Source organism: Taudactylus pleione, unplaced genomic scaffold (assembly GCF_031769625.1).
Source record: "Taudactylus pleione unplaced genomic scaffold, aTauple2 ptg000093l, whole genome shotgun sequence".
Lineage (NCBI taxonomy): Eukaryota > Metazoa > Chordata > Amphibia > Anura > Myobatrachidae > Taudactylus > Taudactylus pleione.
The window spans coordinates 13,193,862-13,211,861 of NW_028284495.1; the positions used below are offsets into that span (position 1 = coordinate 13,193,862).

Sequence of the window (18,000 nt, forward strand, 5' to 3'; positions counted from 1 at the left end):
ACCCTTTACGATCAGGCCACGCCCCCTTTTTCGGGCACACGTACGCTCCTTCGCCGCGCGGAGGTCACGACTCTGGGACTCCGAATTTTGTGAGGTATGGTGGGAAGTCCAGGAGCAAAGCATTTTGTACCTGATGGGAGGGGTCATGTTGGAGGGTAGGGTATTTGCTGTAAGTCAGTGTTACATCTATGTACACATGCACAGTCATATATCGCGCCCTCTCACGTCACTGCTTCCCCACAGCAGCATAGAATTCACAACTGCCGGATCGCAGCTTGTCGCTGCTAAGTCGCGAGTTCAAGGAGGAGCTTGTACAGTCAGAGCAGTGTGAGTGTTAGGCAGGGTTACCATGGAGCCCTCCGCAGCTCACCTCACACACAGCGCAGCCGCCCGGCGCTGCCACACCACCGGCTTCCTCTGTGCTGCTGGAAGGTATGACCTGCCGCTTGTGTCTGGGCAATGCCCGCGGGACAACTCCCGCCTCTCCCGGGCACCAGGCCGTGATTTCCCTGCGCCTGTGAGCTTGATGCCCGTTGGTCGGTGCTCTGTGTTGCTGCGTGTACCTGGGTTACTTGCTACTGATTTACATGATTGACAAATTGGTCACTAAAGTTAATATTACACTAATACCAGAAAAGTTTTATTTTTTATATTTTAGTTTGATGTTGCAGGTCCTCACTCTCAGGGTTGGCATTTATTATCTCTGTAGCCAGTAGTGAATCTTATTAGGTCGGTAGAAATGTCTCTTTCTCAAACTTTTGTATTGTGTATTCCAAATCTACAGTAGCTATCAAGTGACCCCTGGCTGTGCATAAATGTATGTACATCACTTGTCATTATTAGTAAATAAGTGATCAGTTTGTAGAGAAAGGATAAGAGTTTATGGCTATATAAAGTGCAACCTGACATAGGGGGTTATCATATGAAGGGTAATAAACGCAAACGTACAATACAAGACAACATTACTCTTGGAATAGCGTCTGAACAGCGTAATTTATGTGAAAGCTGCATTTATTATGTAAAAAATACTATTAACTACAAAATATACGTACAAATTAATTTCAGTTAAATGCAAATATCCATTGAATTAAAAGGGGAATATTGTTTTTTAACTGCTATTGTCCGAATGCAAATACCGCTTAAGTAATGTTCGCAGATGGCTGCAGCTTCATAATTATGTTTTTAGCACCACGATTATTAGCGAAAAGTCCCGTCCTTTCGCCTGCCGGACTTTCCGCCTACATCGCGTGTTTTAGGAGAAAACACTTTCCGAGCGTGCAGCCGCTTTTCGCCCTATTCAATTCCAAAGGACGTGAAAACGCGTCCCGGGCCCCGGCGAAACTCAACCAGGCGAAAAGTGCTGTCAGATTTTGGGAAATCAGCCTGACACCCCCCAAAAGATGCACTGACATGGGGGATCACTACGGATTCTCCTGAATAGCCCTGCTGAAGGTATTTGAGGTGCTTAAATGCTCTCAATTGCGGCTATTTAGCGTTTTTGCACAAGTGGTGAAGAATAGCATATAGCAGGGTTTTTTTGCAAAAATAAGTAGTCACAACAAATTTGGGGTACATGAAAATGGGTGCAAGCATGGTTAAATATCCCTAAAGTGAGGATTTAAAAACCGCACCTTCAGCAAGCACCTGCAATCATAAAAACAGCTTGGGCATACTTGGGGCACCCCCTGGAGTCTATTTCGCTAGTTTTAAAGTTTGTCCCCCAACTTTGGATTTTTTCACCCCCAAAACGAAAGTACTTTTTGGTGTGATCTAAAGTTTTTTTTTTACTTTTTTTGATGCAGTCTACCTTTGGGGGATTGTCCCAAGGCTGCAGGGGTGTTCCCGAAACTTTGCACCCCAAACCTGCACTTTTTTTCGCCTGCATTCAGAGGCGAATCTTTTCCACTGGTTACGAGGTGCAGACTTTTCGCACCGTCATAAAGTTTTTGGAATTGAATACGGGAATAAGTTCTCGCCTGGCGAAATTACGCCACTGGCGAAAAACTTTTTGCCGAAAACGGCTTATCACGGCTAATTGAATACGGCCCTATAATGTTGATCAGTAAGTGAGAAACAGCTGCCAATCATCATGATCATCATCAGTGCTTATTTTGCACCAGGAGTCGAGCACCTGTGAGATGCTCGCCCCTCGCAGGTGCATATGTGTCTTTGTCAACATCGACCTTCTTCACTTTATGGGTTTACACTTTCCTGCCCCTTCACAGCCCTATTCTGCATAAGCATAGAGGGTAGATATTTGTCATAAAAAGTCATGGATTCTTCACTTTGGCCTGTGTGTTAATTATCGTGGTGCTGCCAAGATTATTAATAGTCTGTATCGCAAGGGATATTTTAATTTCGAATGAAAATATCCCCACTATGTACTAACTATAACTCGCAGGTTCAGCAACAGCTCTAACCGATTTCCCTGCGAGTTACATCCCTGGCATATTGGAGGAGTCTTTCACTTTTGTGAAAGGGTCCTCTTGGGAAATCTGACACTGAGCATGCGCACAGTGTCAGATTCGAGAGTCAGCCGGATGATGCGGAAGAGGGATCGTAAGATCACCCTCCTCCAAATATGCCTCCATAGGCTGAAAGCGGTTTACTCCATCTCGATTCCCCCTTGGAGTGGCAACGTCCCTAAAACCACTATAAATCATACTAAAAAGAAAAATCTAAATAACAGGCACATACATACATACAATTTTGGAATCAACTTTAATTGTATAAACATGTCCACAAAACTCTAACTGACCTCTTTATAAAAAAACAATTTTTTAATTTCTTTACTGATCTGATTTAGGGGCCTATATATCAAGCCGTTCCCTACATAAAATTATGGAGAAACTGCAGTTTCTGCATAATTTTATGTAGTGAACATATGTAGTAAAAGCACAATACAGGAGAATTCACAGAAATCTCCGGCAAAGTGCTAATCGGCGCTGCAGATCGCAGTCCCCATTATTATCAATGGGGACTACGATCTGACCCCTATGTACTAAACTCCAAAAAGCAAAGATTTTCGGAGTTTAGCCCCGGTAGTTTACACCATCTGATGGTGTAAACTACTGTAAGCCTATGTGGGCTCCAGGAGCAGGAGCGAGAACTTTCGATCTCTCCCCCGCAGTCCCAGGATGGCTCTGCAAGCTGACACTGTGTGAAATTGTAGTCTCTTGGGGAGGGATGTATTTGGCATTATGGCTGTCGGGATGCCGGCGCTGGAATCCCCACACCAGTCTGAATCCCGGCGCCAGCATCTTGACCGCTGACAACATGGAGGTAAGTATTGGGGTTAGGGGAAGGGTTAGGTTTAGGCTGCGGGTGGGAGGGTTAGGTTTAGGCTGTGGGGAGGGTGGGTTAAGGGTAGGGCTATGATATTTACCGACAGGTGTCGGTATTCTAACTGACTGCCAGGATTCCGAGCGCCAGCATCTCATACCCAACACCTAACAGTACTTGAGACAGTACCCGATACTGTCTGAGGAAGCTGCTGACGGGCTCGAGGCGGAGACAGGCGTTACAACACGAGTGCCCATCTGTGGAAAGGCCAAGGGATATGCGGGCTGCTGGTATCTCCGCATGTGGTTCCCTACTTCTCCTAAAAAGAAACACGGTGATCGGCAAATACCTATGCCGGATGTGGATCTTTGCTTCATTTATAAAGAAACACAGTGACTGGTCGCTATTTAATGCAGGAGCAAGATCACAGACACGGATTGAAGTAAGTGTCTCTGAACTATTCAGACACAAGGGATACCATCGGGATAGAATCCTCTATCAACACACTTTGGGCAGTCGCGCAGCGGTCTGACCAGCCGCAGACACTGCAAGTCTCCTCGCACGCAAAGAGCTCTCATGCTGCAGTGGCTAATTTATGCACTCCCATGAACAGGGCCGCAACTAGGGGGGGGCTGGAGGTGCACGTGCACCGGGTGAGCCGCTGTACCTGGTGCCAGTGACCTCCAGCCCGGCGCTGCAGAGAGGCTCCAAGCCGGACGTCCGCTGGTAATATTTATTACCAGCGGGCGCCCGGCTCCTTCTCTGCAGCGACGCGGTGTAGCCGGAGCCAGAGGCTGGAGTTCTCTCCCGAACTCCAGCTTCCGGCTCTCCCCACGGGCACTATGGGGGAGACGTCATGACATCTTCCCCATAGTTCCAAGGAGCAGCCGGCGGACCGGACGCGACGCTGGATGCAGGAGCGGGGTTCAAGGTAAGTATTTTTTTTTTTAATAAGCTGCACTACAGGGGCATTATTATGGGGGCAGGGGCATTACCACAGGGGCATTACTATGGGGGCATAGGCAATAACGGGCATTACTAATGGGGCATGAGCACTTTAGGGGCATTACTATTGGGGCATGGGCACTACAGGGGCATTACCACAGGGGCATTACTGTGGGGGCATGAGCACTACAGGGGCATTACTGTAAGGGCACTACAGGGATATTACTATGGGGCATGGGCAATACAGGGGCATTACTATGAGAGCATGGGCACTACAGGGGCATTACTATGAAAGCATGGGCACTACAGGGGCATTAATATGGGAGCATGGGCACTACAGGGGCATTACTGTATGGTGGGCACTACAGGGGCATTACTATGGGGGTATTAACATATGGGCATTACTATGGGGGCACTACTGCAGGGGGAATTACATGGGGGGCGCCAAATTACTGTCTTGCCCCTGGTGACAAAAATCCTAGTTTCGGCCCTGCCATGAAATGGCGTACAAACGTACAGACACGCCTGTGTTTTTCTGACCACCCCCCTCGTTGCCACCCCCAAACGCTGGTAGCCTGTCACTCACTTTGCGATGGATTGCTCTGTGCATCCGTGATCGCTGTGCAATCTCAGTGCGGCTTATACAGATGCGCGATGGCAAACAATCGCTCAATCTGCGTCCGTAAGCGCATTTGCGTTCACTACTGAATCCATTAAGTGATTGTGGGTGTGCTTATATAAAGTGTACTGTGTAAAGTATTGCTCCAGATGGAAGCTTTGTTCATTAATTTTGGATAATGTAAAATATAAGTGATATTTACACATGTAGATGCTGGGTGGTTCTGCAGCCATTGCACATGCAGCACGATTCCATAAGGTCCAGTCTTAAACACCAAACCAATGATACATTTTACTTGCAATGACAATTCGTTTGCTGTTGATTTGTTGTAAGTGTTTGAGCTTAAGGGGTGAACTGAATGAGTATTGATTTGAAGATCGTTTGTAGTGGCCCCTAAAAAAGAGATAAAACAATAGACGCACACATACACATTTCTTAAACAAAATTTGGTTTTGATTTGGATAAATTAAATCACAAAATGTGGTCAAATGAAAATAACTCTGACATTTTACAAATATTTTACATAAAAATATGACCTATCCACACGTTAACTAAAGGAGTGTGGATGGATTCCATTTTGTCTGCATCCAACTACAAGTGTTTTCTCTTGTTATCTGCTTGCTATTAGTTGGCAATGAAGTGGAATCAAGGTTAATTCAAGCTCTGTTCATTTTCACTTTTGTTGTGAACATATGGGCTGTTTTTTCCCCCGTGTATGCCAATCACCCTATAGAGGCACTGGGGTAGCCTGCCTGAGGTGGTTTTCACTATGCCAGGGGGATAGTATGATTAAGATCTCCTTATGAAAAAAAAGTATTTGAGTTCGAATCCGCGAAAAAGTATTTGCGGATGACGTCATTTCGCTAGGCAGAAAAGTATCGCCGTATTCAATTGCAAAGACTTTTCGTGTACGTGGAAAGTCAATGCAATGTAATAGGCGAAAAAGTTGAAATGAATAGCAGGCGGAAAAAAGTGCAGAATTGTGGTTTTGGGGTGCAAAGGTGCGGAAACCACTTTGCACCCTTGGGACAGCCCCCAAAGGATATCTGCGTCAAAAAATCCCTTAAAAAATGTGAGGAACACCCCATAAAATGTCTTTGAAAATGGGGGTGAATAAGTACAAAGTGGAGGTACATGCATAAAAAGTAGCAAAATAGACTTTTGGGGGGTCTGCAAGTATGGTGGAGTTGTGTTTTTTTGATTGCAGGTGCTTGCTGAAGGTGCGTTTTTGGCGTCACTTAAAATTTCACTTTAGCGATTTTAACCCATGCTTGCACCCATTTTCAAGTATCCCCAAATTTGAGAGGACTACTCATTTTTTCAAACAAATATTGCTTAATGCTATTCTTCACCACTTGTGCAAAGACACTATACAGAGAAAAACACTTATTGAAGCATTTAAGTACCCCAATTAGCTCCAGGAGGGCTAATCAGCGACATCTATACTGATCGCCAATGTTAGTGCATCTTTTAGGGGGTGTCAGGCTGATTTCCCCATTTTTTAAAGCACTTTTCGTCTGTTTGAGTATCGCTGGGGTGCGTTTTCGTGTCCTTTGGAATTGAATAAGGCGAATAGCGGGGCCGTGCCCAATAAGTTTCCGTGGCCAAAACACGCGATGTAGGCAAAAAGTGTGGCAGGCGGAAAAGTATTGCGAGTGCGAAACTAATTGAATACGGGCCTTAATTGGGAAGTGTAGTTTGTGCGGAGTGAAATAAGTATTCAACACATCAACATTTTTCTCAGTAAATATATTTGTAATGGGGCTATTGTAATGAAATTTTCGCCAAATGTCAGCAACAACCCATGGAATCCACACGTGCAAAGACAAAAGAAATCAAACCATAGATGTCCATAAATTAAGTTACCGTATGTATAATAATGTGAAATGACACAGGGAAAAAGTGTTGAACACGCTTAATGAAATTTATTTAATACTTCGTACAAAAGCCTTTGTTGGTAATGACAGCTTCAAGATGCCTCCTGTATGGAGAAACTAGTCGAATGCATTGCTCAAGTGTGTTTTTGGCCCATTCTTCCACACAAACAGTCTTCAAATCTTGTAGGTTCCATGGGCCTCTTCTATGAACTCTGATCTTTAGTTCTTTCCATAGATTTTCCTTGGCTATCAGTGTTTTGCTGAAATGTCCACCCTCGTTTCATCTTCAGCACCCTGGTTGATGGCAGCAGATTTTTATCAAGAATGTTTCGGTACATTTTTCCATTCACCCTTACTTCAACCATATGAAGTATGCCAGTACCCTTTGCTGAAAAACAGCCACACACCATGATGTTCCCATCTCCAAACTTCACTGTTGGTATGGTGTTTTTGGGGTGATGTGCAGTGCCATTTCTCCTCCAAACATGGTGTGTATTATGGCATCCAAAGAGTTCAATGTTGGTCTCATCTGACCAGACTATGGGCCTGATTCAGACCCACTCGCGAGCGGCTGTCCGCTCGCAAGTGGGTCGATGGTGTGCACTGCGCATGCGCACGACGGAGGGAGCTCCGTCGTGCGCATGCGCGAGACGCGACGAGCGAAGGACTTTCCTTTGCTCGTTGTGTCTGATCAAAGGGGGCGTGCTGTCGATGTTGATTGACAGCACGCCCCCTTTGGTGGGCATGCCGGGGGCGTGCCTCCCAGACGGGGGCGTTCCCAAGGGAACGCCTACCGTCAGAAGCCGGCCCACTGACATCACTAGTGATGTCAGTGGGAGTGATTTTGGCTCTGATAGAGCCAAAATCACTCCGGGCCTTGTGGTTGAGAAACTCAACCGCAGGCTCCGGCTCGCAATGGCGATGGTCGCGATGGTCAAGACCATCGCGACCATCAACCTGCACGCTAGTATAGGCTGTGGGTGGTGACCCACAGCTATACGAGCGTCCAGGAGGACGCTCCATAATTATGGAGGTGGGCCCTGATTCAGAGCGAGCGCTCTGGTCAGAGCGTCCGGCTCTGAATCAGGGTCCATATTCTCCCAGTATTTCACAGGCTTGTCCAAATGTTGTGCAGCAAACTTTAAATGAGGTTCAACATGCTTTTTCTTCAGCTATGGTGGTAAGCATGCATACAGGCCATGGCGGTTGAGTGCATTACTTATTGTGTTCTTTGAAACAATTGTACCTACTAATTCCAGGTCTTTCTGTAGCTCTCCACAAGTGGTCCTTGGCTCTTGGACAACTCTTCTGATAATTCTTTTCACTCCTCTCTCAGAAATCTTGCGAGGAGCACCTGGCCGTGGCCGGTTTATGGTGAAATTATGTTCTTTCCACTTCCGGATTATGGCCCCAACAGTGCTCACTGGAACATTCAGAAGTTTAGAAATCCTTCTGTAACCAATGCCATCAGTATATTTTGCAACAATAAGGTTGCAAAGGTCTTAAGAGAACTGTTCGCTTTTACCCATCATTAAATGTTTCTTGTGTGACACCTTGGTAATGAGACACCTTTTTATAGGCCATCAGTTGGTACTGAACCAGCTTATATTAATTTTCACTGACAAAAGGCAGGATTGCTTTCTAATTACTGATAGATTTCAGCTGGTGTCTTGGCTTTCCATGGCTGTTTGCACTTCCCTTTCTTCATGTGTTTAAATCTTTTTCCCTGTGTAATTTCACATTATTACACATAACTTAATATATGGACATCTATGGTTTGATTTCTTTGCATGGGTTGTTGCTGACATTTGGTGAAAATTTCATTACAATAGCCCCATTACAAATATATTTACTGAGAAAAATGTTGATGTGTTCAATACTTATTTTACCTGCTGTATTTATGTATGTATTTTGAAACTGGTTTTGCTGAGAGACTTATGATGAAGATTAAAATACTGCCTTCATTATCCTACGTTTCGGGGATCAGCCCGTTGTCAAGGATATACATACATATATGTGTGTGTGTATATAATAATTTATTTACCATGCTAAATATCCATTCTACACCAACCATGGTTCCGCTTCACTGCAGGGTCCCGATGACATTATTTGTTTACAGTTCACTTGTGGTGTGGATGCTTCATGCTCTGTGACGCAGAATCTTGTGAGGCTTTGATGTCATCACACCATGCGGGATCCCGCAACGAAAGGACATCATGGACGGTCTGGTGTGGGTATTTAGCTTGGTAAGTATAATGTTTGTATGCACCTTCATGAAAATGTTTTATAAACCTTGAACATTGATTGAAGTGTTTGGTTCACAAAAGCTACAGCCTGTCTTTTTTTTTTTTGCATTGAGTGCTACTGTGATCACAGAACATTGATAAGTATCATGCCCGTTTATACCTATGATGCACTTTTCTTGCTGCTAAATGTGATAAGCACTTTATCAATGTGAATACTAAGTTGTCCTTTGCAAGGAATTGGTGGTGTGCTGGTCTCTTTTCAACGTACTGTATGTTGGATATTGAACTTTACAGAATCATCATGTGATTTCGGCAGTCAAAATGAGACCTCCGGAAATGTGTGTTTGTGTAGAATATATTATTAATTTACTTCGCCACTTAAATATAATAGAGTAATCCACCTTGGTGCCAATCCTCGTAGAAATAGAAAACATGTTGGTGTGGTTTGTATAAACAAAAGACATCCATGAAGGCATTCCAAAGCTTTCATGGCTGCATTTTTAATATATATCTGGTATCCTATCTAGTGCCCCATGAGGTCTTAATCCGGCACTATGTCCAATTCCCTAAACATTGTGCCACCGTGGGCCCCTACAATAAAATTCCCCTGCTGGCCCCCTACTGCCCCAGTCTGCCAATATTCATAACAATAATAAAACAAAATCATGTAATTAAAGCACTTTATTTATAAAAATATTAGCATTTTGTTTAGCAGGCGGTGTAATGCTTCGTATAAGCACAGAGGGGAAGGATACTGAGGTGGTTGAAAGTAGACGGTAGGTATGCCCTCCATGATGCTAGCCACACCCTATGGCACAGACCACTTCCCCTGTATGGGCAACACCCATACATCAGTAGTCACAGCCCCACCGTGCTGGTCACACCCTCTGCGGCAGCACACAATAGGCCCTTCATAAAGATTAGCTCCAGGCCCATGTGGACCTTAATCTGCGGACACATAATGACTGTATTTTTTTGCAAAAAATACAGGGAGTGTGTGAAGTGGGGTCGCAGGGACAGAGCTTTATAGTAAGCTCTGTTCCTGCATGCGATTTTTGATACTTTGATCCTTGTGATGCATTCAAATATCGCATTGCGATATTAGGCAAATTTATAACAGGATGCAGTTAATATACTTACGTCCGGGATGCCGGCTGCCGGATTTCCGATCAGCAATTGAAGACCGGCGAATCCCAACATGACTGGTGTTGCCAACAGCCGGCATCCCGATCGTAAGTATAAGGGGGCCGGGTAGGTGTTAGTTGCGTGTGGGTGGAGGGCTAGGTTTAGGTACCCCGTGGGGAGTTAGGGTTAGGCTGCATGAGGAGGAACGTTAAGGTTAGGCTCCATCGGGGAGAGTTTAGGGTTAGGCACTAAGGGGGGAGGGTTAGGTTACTTACCAGGAGGGTTAGGGTGCGGGGTAGGTATGGTTAGGGTACAATACGGGAGGGTTAGGGGGTAAATAGGGCAGAGGAACACTACTTAAACTGTTCCCCTGTCGGGATTGTAGGCATCGGGATGCCGCTGTCAGTCTATTGACAGCCGGTATCCCCACTGTTGGGATATTATACCGATTCCTTTATCACATCCAATCCGCATCTGAGATTGTGGATTGTGATAAATATGCCCCTTAATATTTTGAAACACACTTGTTTGTTATGTGTTCCTTTTGAAATGGCAGTAGGTGGAATTATAATGAAATACCAATAACCTGTTGTACGGTGGTCAAACTACAATAATTATACACACGTATTTAATACGTATTGTGCGTGTGTGTATGTGTAATAAGTATTACAACAACCTATATTATTCCCAGTTGTAACATTTAACTTGATTGTCATCCAATTCAAGTGAACAGTTGTTCTCTTTATAGCATATTTCATCATGTGTGTACAATTAAGAGAATTCGATGATCTATATTAACAATTTCCAGTGTTTGGTGCTGGTGTATTTGTTTCTACCATAGACATGTATAATATATGCTTGTTTTTAACTTTTGCGTTTATAAGGAGCTAGGCACAAAGCATAGCTGTGAAGTTTGTACAAAATATATTAACTCATGTACAAAGAGCGAAATGAAACATAAAAAGAACATAGCTATGAGATTTCAAACTACAGTATGGGCAATATTCTGCCCTGAGCAATTCAATTGACTTCTGTATCCCTCCAAGTTAAGTCCAAGAGGGTGCACGTAACGTGGAATTTTCCTCACAGCTCCCCATTAAGTGCACCCCATGGGACTCAACACACTTAACACACAATATATGGGTTAAAATGCGCTCCCCACGGGTTTACCGCTTGGGGAAATTGACTAATAATGGAATAGCACCAGGCATTAAACCCAGAGCTATTTCTGTGCTGTAAACACAGCGGCCAATTGAATCTGGCCCTATGTGTTAAATGAGCTAGTTTCACACTTTCAGATTAATTTAATAAATTTGTATCTGCATGCCTTCATTAAACATTATTGATTATTCCATGACCATATATCTAAATAAGCCCTCAGAGTGCTCTGCTATTTGTATCTAGTTCTTCAATATGATTTCTCCTTTAGGAAAAAAATACAAAGGTATTAATTTTTTATTTTTAAAATAACCAGTTATGATTTTTGGGTATTTACCACAATGGAAAAATAGACAAAGTCCAACTTAACCAAAATATTAACCATCAAATATTACTATAATGCTGTGAAATAAATCCATATTATTCTTCTGTTATTAATCAGAAATAATTAAAATGAAATATGCAGACTAGTCCCTGGGGCTGTGAATATTCCAGATTAAATGCAAGGAACATTAAATGGATCTATAATACTGCTCACTGTTCATGTTGGAAGTGATTTTTCCTTAACCTCTGCTAGCAAAATTTGGCTCTGCCTAATCTCTTATAAGTGGATCCTCAGGCATTGAAAACGTTGCATGTATTACCATATGCTGATCCTTTATGCTCCGTTTCAATTTAAATTCAGTTCACATAAAAGCATTTATAAAGTGGAAAAGATTGTGCATGCATTCATGTGCTCATAACCTAATGGAACAGCAGAAGAAACTGTACATCACATTATCAAGTGCAGACTTCTGATACTCTTGTAAGGGTCTAGGCTAAATCTTCTGTGTTGGCAGAAATTCGTCTGACCAGGTGGCCTGTGCACTTGTGAGTTTCACATATCTACGCACCTTGATGAGCACAATCTTACCCTCAGAGCTCATTTTATTTAAAAGGTTTTTAGTGAGCTCATAATAAAATGTAGCATCTGTTACACTTAAGCTTATTTCGGTTTAATAAAACTTCTCATGTTTGACAATGTATATGTAACCCTTCTTAAACCATAATGATTTTTAAGTTGGAGTTTTGCATAATACATAATTTTTTGGGAAAAACATGGCTTTGCTACTTTTTCCTGACCTTTGTTATCCTATTTTGTTTTTACAACTTTTAGGTAGATAGTGACTGCAGAATAGAATGATGGAGATGGTGTAACTTGTGTTGTGTTATTACAGTGTTTTCAATTACGTAGCGCCAACATATTCTGCAGTGCAATGCATTAAGGGTGATGCATCTTACCATACAATGCCAGAATGAGAGTAGTCAGTGAATGTTCTGTGTTTTTACATATAAGCATAACAAGATTGTCTTTTTTTTTTTAAGCAGAACTATTTTTGAATGATTTTTGAAATGTTTGACTCATCAAAGTAGCCGTATTTTGCAGATATGCTCATGTCATTGTTTGTACAAATCAAATATTGTTCAGGAAGTTCTTCCCAACACTTTTGAGACGTTCCCACAAATGTGTTGCCCTTGTTAGTTGCTTAGCTTTCACCCTCCTGTCCAGTTCATCTCAAACCAGCTCGATGGGATTTAAGTTTGGAGACTGTGTTGGCCATTTCACGATTTGAAGCCTAATATCTTGTTCTTTTTCACCAAGGTAGTTCTGGCATAGCCAGGTGGTATGATTTGGTTCATTATCTTGCTGTAGGATGAGCCCTTGACCACCTAGATGTAGACCAGAGGGTATTGCATGGTGTTGCAAAATGCTGTGTGTCTTTTGGTTCAGGGTACCAGTCGCTCTGTGATATAAATTGCCAACTCTGGATCCAGTAAAAGAGCTCTAGACCAACACACTTCCTCCATGTTTGACTGTTGGTGTCACAGGAGTTTATTTACTAAGCGGAAGCTTGTAAAGGCCGCCACTTCCCGGTGTGTTTAAGCCCAAAATTTTAAAGGGCAGTGCTTTTAATAGCAAAACATGGGGTGTTTTGCTTTTTAAAGCATTGCCCTTTTAAATGTTCCAGATCAAGTTTTACTGTTACATTGAATGCATTCTTGACCATTGTCTGAGTTCCTTATTGTTTCCATTCTACATCTTCTGAATGTCCTCAATTTTGTCAGCAGAAATAGAAAAATCTGTGGCCATCCAGGTCATCGGAATGTCCACAACAGCAGGAGATGAATATGCTGATTCTGCAGGATGTAGCATAATTGTGTTAGTGAGATCAGGGCTACAAATTACAGGGGCATTGAGGAGGGGAATGGGTGGAAGAAGGAAGACAGAAAGGCCGAGATAGTGGATGACCATGGTTTTTGCACAGCACAGTTAGTTGACTTGGGGCCTGATTCACTATGGAATGCTATTGCAATCGCAGCTGCGATTATGCACGGAGGTTTGCTGCGAAAATATACTAATGAATGCAATTGCAATGCCGGCGGCAGTATTTTGGCCCAGTCCGCCGGGCCCGTACTTTCTTCTGTACCCAGAATGCATGGCGTGACATCACCACACCCTCCGGGTGCGCCCGGCATTCTGGGAGGAGCACCGCAGTGCTGAGAGGGGGGAGAGAGAGTGCTGAGCTGTGCATCTTCGTCCTGATCAGTTTTTATTTTTTTTTGTGGAGCAGGTGGTGTCACCATGAGTTACAGCATCGGGGGATACCAACCCTAGTGACGCCTCTGCTTACTTTCCTCACCACAACCTCCATGGTTCTCTTCGGGCAAGTTTTCCACTGCATATGTCCCTGTCAAAGTGTAATTTATATTCATGCATATTTATATTCCTGCATATATTCCTGTCAAAGTGTAATTTAGCAAGATATATATCTTCAGAAGCAAGTCTATGTCATATAAAACTGACTGAAATCAATCTGTTGCAACTGAACACATTTTGTGACTTGTCCAACTTTGCATATGCATGCCATTGCATTCATTTAGAGAACACATTTTACTTTTGTACTTTTTGGGCCTGATTCAGAGGCTGTGTCTTTTGTTGGTCGCCCAATAGCAACTTTATGTGTCTGTGTGTTCTAAAACATCAGCTGCTGGCCCGCAACACTCTCCTAACATGCCCATAAGACTGACCATCTCCGGGCTCCTAAATAGTAGTCACCCAGGAATGCACCACTTTTCCAAGACATTTCTGATAACGTGCGTCTCAATCACAGCAGTGCCTTTGTACTTACACAATGTGTAACGCACGTGCAGTAGTATTTTCTAGCGATTCTCACAGACTGTCAGTGGCCCAAAAAAATTGCTCAACTTCGTGAGCATCGTCTCTGAATCAGGTCCTTTTGGCTCCAGAGTGTGTTCAAATAAGGCAAGAGCCACTATGATCTGTGCTTGGAAGGTACTAAACTTGCTGTTCAAAGAAAAAAAAAATTGTCATAGCATGACATAACTGAAGGCATTAAAAAGTGATAGTTGGAGTTAATTATATATTTAGTATATTAGCTTTAGTACCATAGCTTTTGAATAAAAATGACATGTATTAATATTGCTTTATAATGAAAGAAAGAAAATAATCTGACTGTCCAAATGATTTAGCATGGTACTGGTTAACCTTGCATATATTTGACAAATTGAGATACATTGCTGGAAGGTTGCATGGACATTTTTATATTGTGGTGTGAAACTGTGTTTATAGTTAGTCAATATGATAATTTAGCTTGTTTTATTGTGCTAAAATTGATTATGGATGTAATTTTGTGATGGCTGTTATTAACCATCGGAAGAAAACTACAGTTAATTGAACCAGCAATGGTTCCCAACCACGTATGTGCAGGTCCGGGCTATCATTTAAATTAGGCTTCCGTGGTCGACGTTCACCAATGGTGGATATCCATCAATGATAAAACTATTTACCATCGGTGTCAGGTCATCAGTGGCTACTAACCATCGATGGTCAATGGCCATCCATACAGGGCTGGATTAACAATGGGGTGGGTGGAGTTGCAGTTACAGGACCCACATCAAAATAGGCCCACAGGCTCTACTGTTTACAGGGAAAAAAAATCATGTTACAGCAGCCTGGCCTGTCTGACCCTGTCAGAGTTGGGAGGGCAAGAGGAGCCCAAGCAGAGGAAGTAAGGAAGGGGCAGGCAGGACGAGGCGGAGCCTAGCTCTGGAGCAGTGCAGATTGGGTGCTGCTCATTAGAGGTGAGAGATTAGTTATTATTCTGTCAGCTCTGTGTCTAGTAATGTGTTACTGACCTGTCAGCCAGATTGACAGTAGTGCAGGTATTGGTGTCCTAGCATTTTCAGGATCCTCAGTTATGTGATAACGTATCTTTCTAGAGTGTACACTATATCATCACATTCAGCAGGGGTGTAGAATGCTCAATCACTTCAGTAATATCACTCAGGTGCATGTAAGGGAGGGGTTAGTCTATACAAGAAACAACAAAAAGTAATACCCCAGCACACTGAATGAAATCAGCAATAAGATTTGAAAAACTACATGGTGGTAGATAATTCAGAGATCTCAGTTGCATATATTTGCAAAGATATGGCTAAGCCTCCGGGCCGCGTCACGGCGTCTCTGATACCGGAGGTCCCTATCACTTGGTCAGAATCTGGGGTGCATAACCCCAAAAAAGCCGGCGATAGCCAGCCACCCCAGTGAAGCACAGCAGTGAGAGACTAAAGTGTATCCGGTATCAGAGACGCCGTGACGCGGCCCGGAGCTTCAGTCTGCTTTGCTCATTTGGTAAAACCGACTATGTTGTTCAGTATCCTAATGTCCTGTTACCCTACCTTGGAAGTTTTCTGTCATTTGTAACTTGCCACCTTCACCACACAGATACTTTTCAGAAAGTTGGACAATTTATTGGAGATACATTTTGTTTGGTTTGGACTGTATTTTACATTATCTGATTAAGTATTATATGGCGGTCACTGACTCGCTCTGTATTATGTGGTGGTCCCTATATCTTCTCTACAATACATGGCAATCACTGCAATGCCCTCTGTATATGGCGGTTACTGCGATTGTCTCTATTATAGGGCAGTCACTGCAATGCTGTCTGTATTATAAAGCAGTCACTGTGATTCTCTCTGTATGATATCGCAGTCACTGTATTCTCTCTGTATTGTATGGTGATCACTGCGATGCTCTCTGTATTAAATCTCAGTCACTGTGATGCTCTCCGCATATATAATATAGTCACTGCGACACTCCCTGCATATTATGGTGGTCACTGCGATGCTATCTGTATTATATGGTGATCTCTGATTTATGTAGGGGGAGCTGCAATGATCTCTGTTTTATATGGCGGGCACTGCAATCTTCTCTGTGATGGGTGAGGTAGTGTAGTACAAGCAGTGATACTTACATTTAAATATCGAGACGGTAGAACTTGCATGCTTCCATTAAAAATGAAGACACCCCAGACTAAATGCAGCAGGCGTTGTCACCTTAATGTAACGGGACTAAGAACAGTTTTTGTCCTCACCCTACAAGCATTCAGTGTTTACAATGTTCACATCTGTATTTAATGAAGCCAGTGGTAACATTTACCTGGAATGGGGTGTGGGGGGAGGTGAGCTGAGTTTTTGCCCTGGGTAACAGAAAGCATAGCTTCACCTGTGGAATAAAGTTCCACCCACCGAAACCCAGGGAGTTGCCCCCCGGCTGCCTACCCATGGTTCAAATACCGGGATGCTATCACACTATTAATATACTCCCTGTCCAGGCAACAACCCCACAACACTGGTCACACTTTCCTCATCATTAGCAGCATTCCTGTGGCGCTGGAACCCCCGCCCCCCTTCCCCAGGGTATACAATAGGCCCTCCACAATTTTCAGCTCCAGGCCCATGTGGACCTTTATCTGGCACTGCATCCATAATCCGATCATCTGCAGCCAGACACTAAAAAAAAGATACTGCAATCATGTGTAAAATACATGCACAAAATAGCTGTATACAGTATATTATTTTCTTAGGGATCCAAAATTATGCCTTGGATGGGAAAAAAATAAGTTCCTCTTACTTGTAGCCTATACTCAGAATAATATAGTGAAATATGCCTTGGCGCAATACTGGAGTGAAAGAGAAGCAGGAATAAAGGATAGGTAAAGAAGTAGAAAAAGGGTATACAAGATTAAATCTAAAACAATAATTTTTTTTTCTGTATATTAAAATTATATGGTGTATTTATGGACTATGCGTAATCTATAAAACTCAATATAATGCTCTGATGATATCAATATGCTTCAGTATACATTTATTGATTATACGCAGTAAAATGGTATATCTATGAAAATATATAAAAATTGCATCCATTCATAAAACGGTAGTTGTGGGTATAGTTAAAAAATTGTCAATCGACTTTTGTAGTGAATGAAGTCTGAATCGTTTTAGGAACGATTAGTCGCATCGCAGTGGCATGTACATGGTATATGTCCCGAGATCTGTGACTCCTTTAAAAAAGCACCTGATCACTGTCTAAATTTGTTGTCCCAAATAAATCAACAGATGGTGTGGCCGAGAGCTAGACTGTCAACCAAGATTTTGGATCGTAGCAGTCTCTTGAGTCACACTACAGTTATTGTAAATGAGCGCAGCTGCAAATGCAGTTTAAACTTACAGTGCTAATGAGATGTGCTGAGTAAATATACCAGTTATGCAGTTTTTCTCCGGTTTTCGGCTGGTAGGGAAAATCTTCTTATACCCGTTTCGTGAATGCACATCGACCCGAGCCTGGCGTATGTCTGAAAGTGGCGACCCGGCTTTGCAGACCCAGGTCATTGACCATGCTCGC

At 43.0% G+C, this 18,000-nt stretch overlaps 1 protein-coding gene across 1 annotated transcript in view; it reads left to right on the forward strand.

Moving 5' to 3' along the window:
• The first annotated feature begins 365 nt into the window (after window positions 1-365).
• The window catches only part of CCDC178 (coiled-coil domain containing 178), a 434,648-nt gene continuing 417,013 nt past the window's right edge, over window positions 366-18,000 (forward strand). The window contains exon 1 of the mRNA XM_088469772.1: window positions 366-432. The gene's annotated coding sequence lies outside the window, so the exon portion shown is untranslated. The remainder of the gene's footprint in view (window positions 433-18,000) is intronic.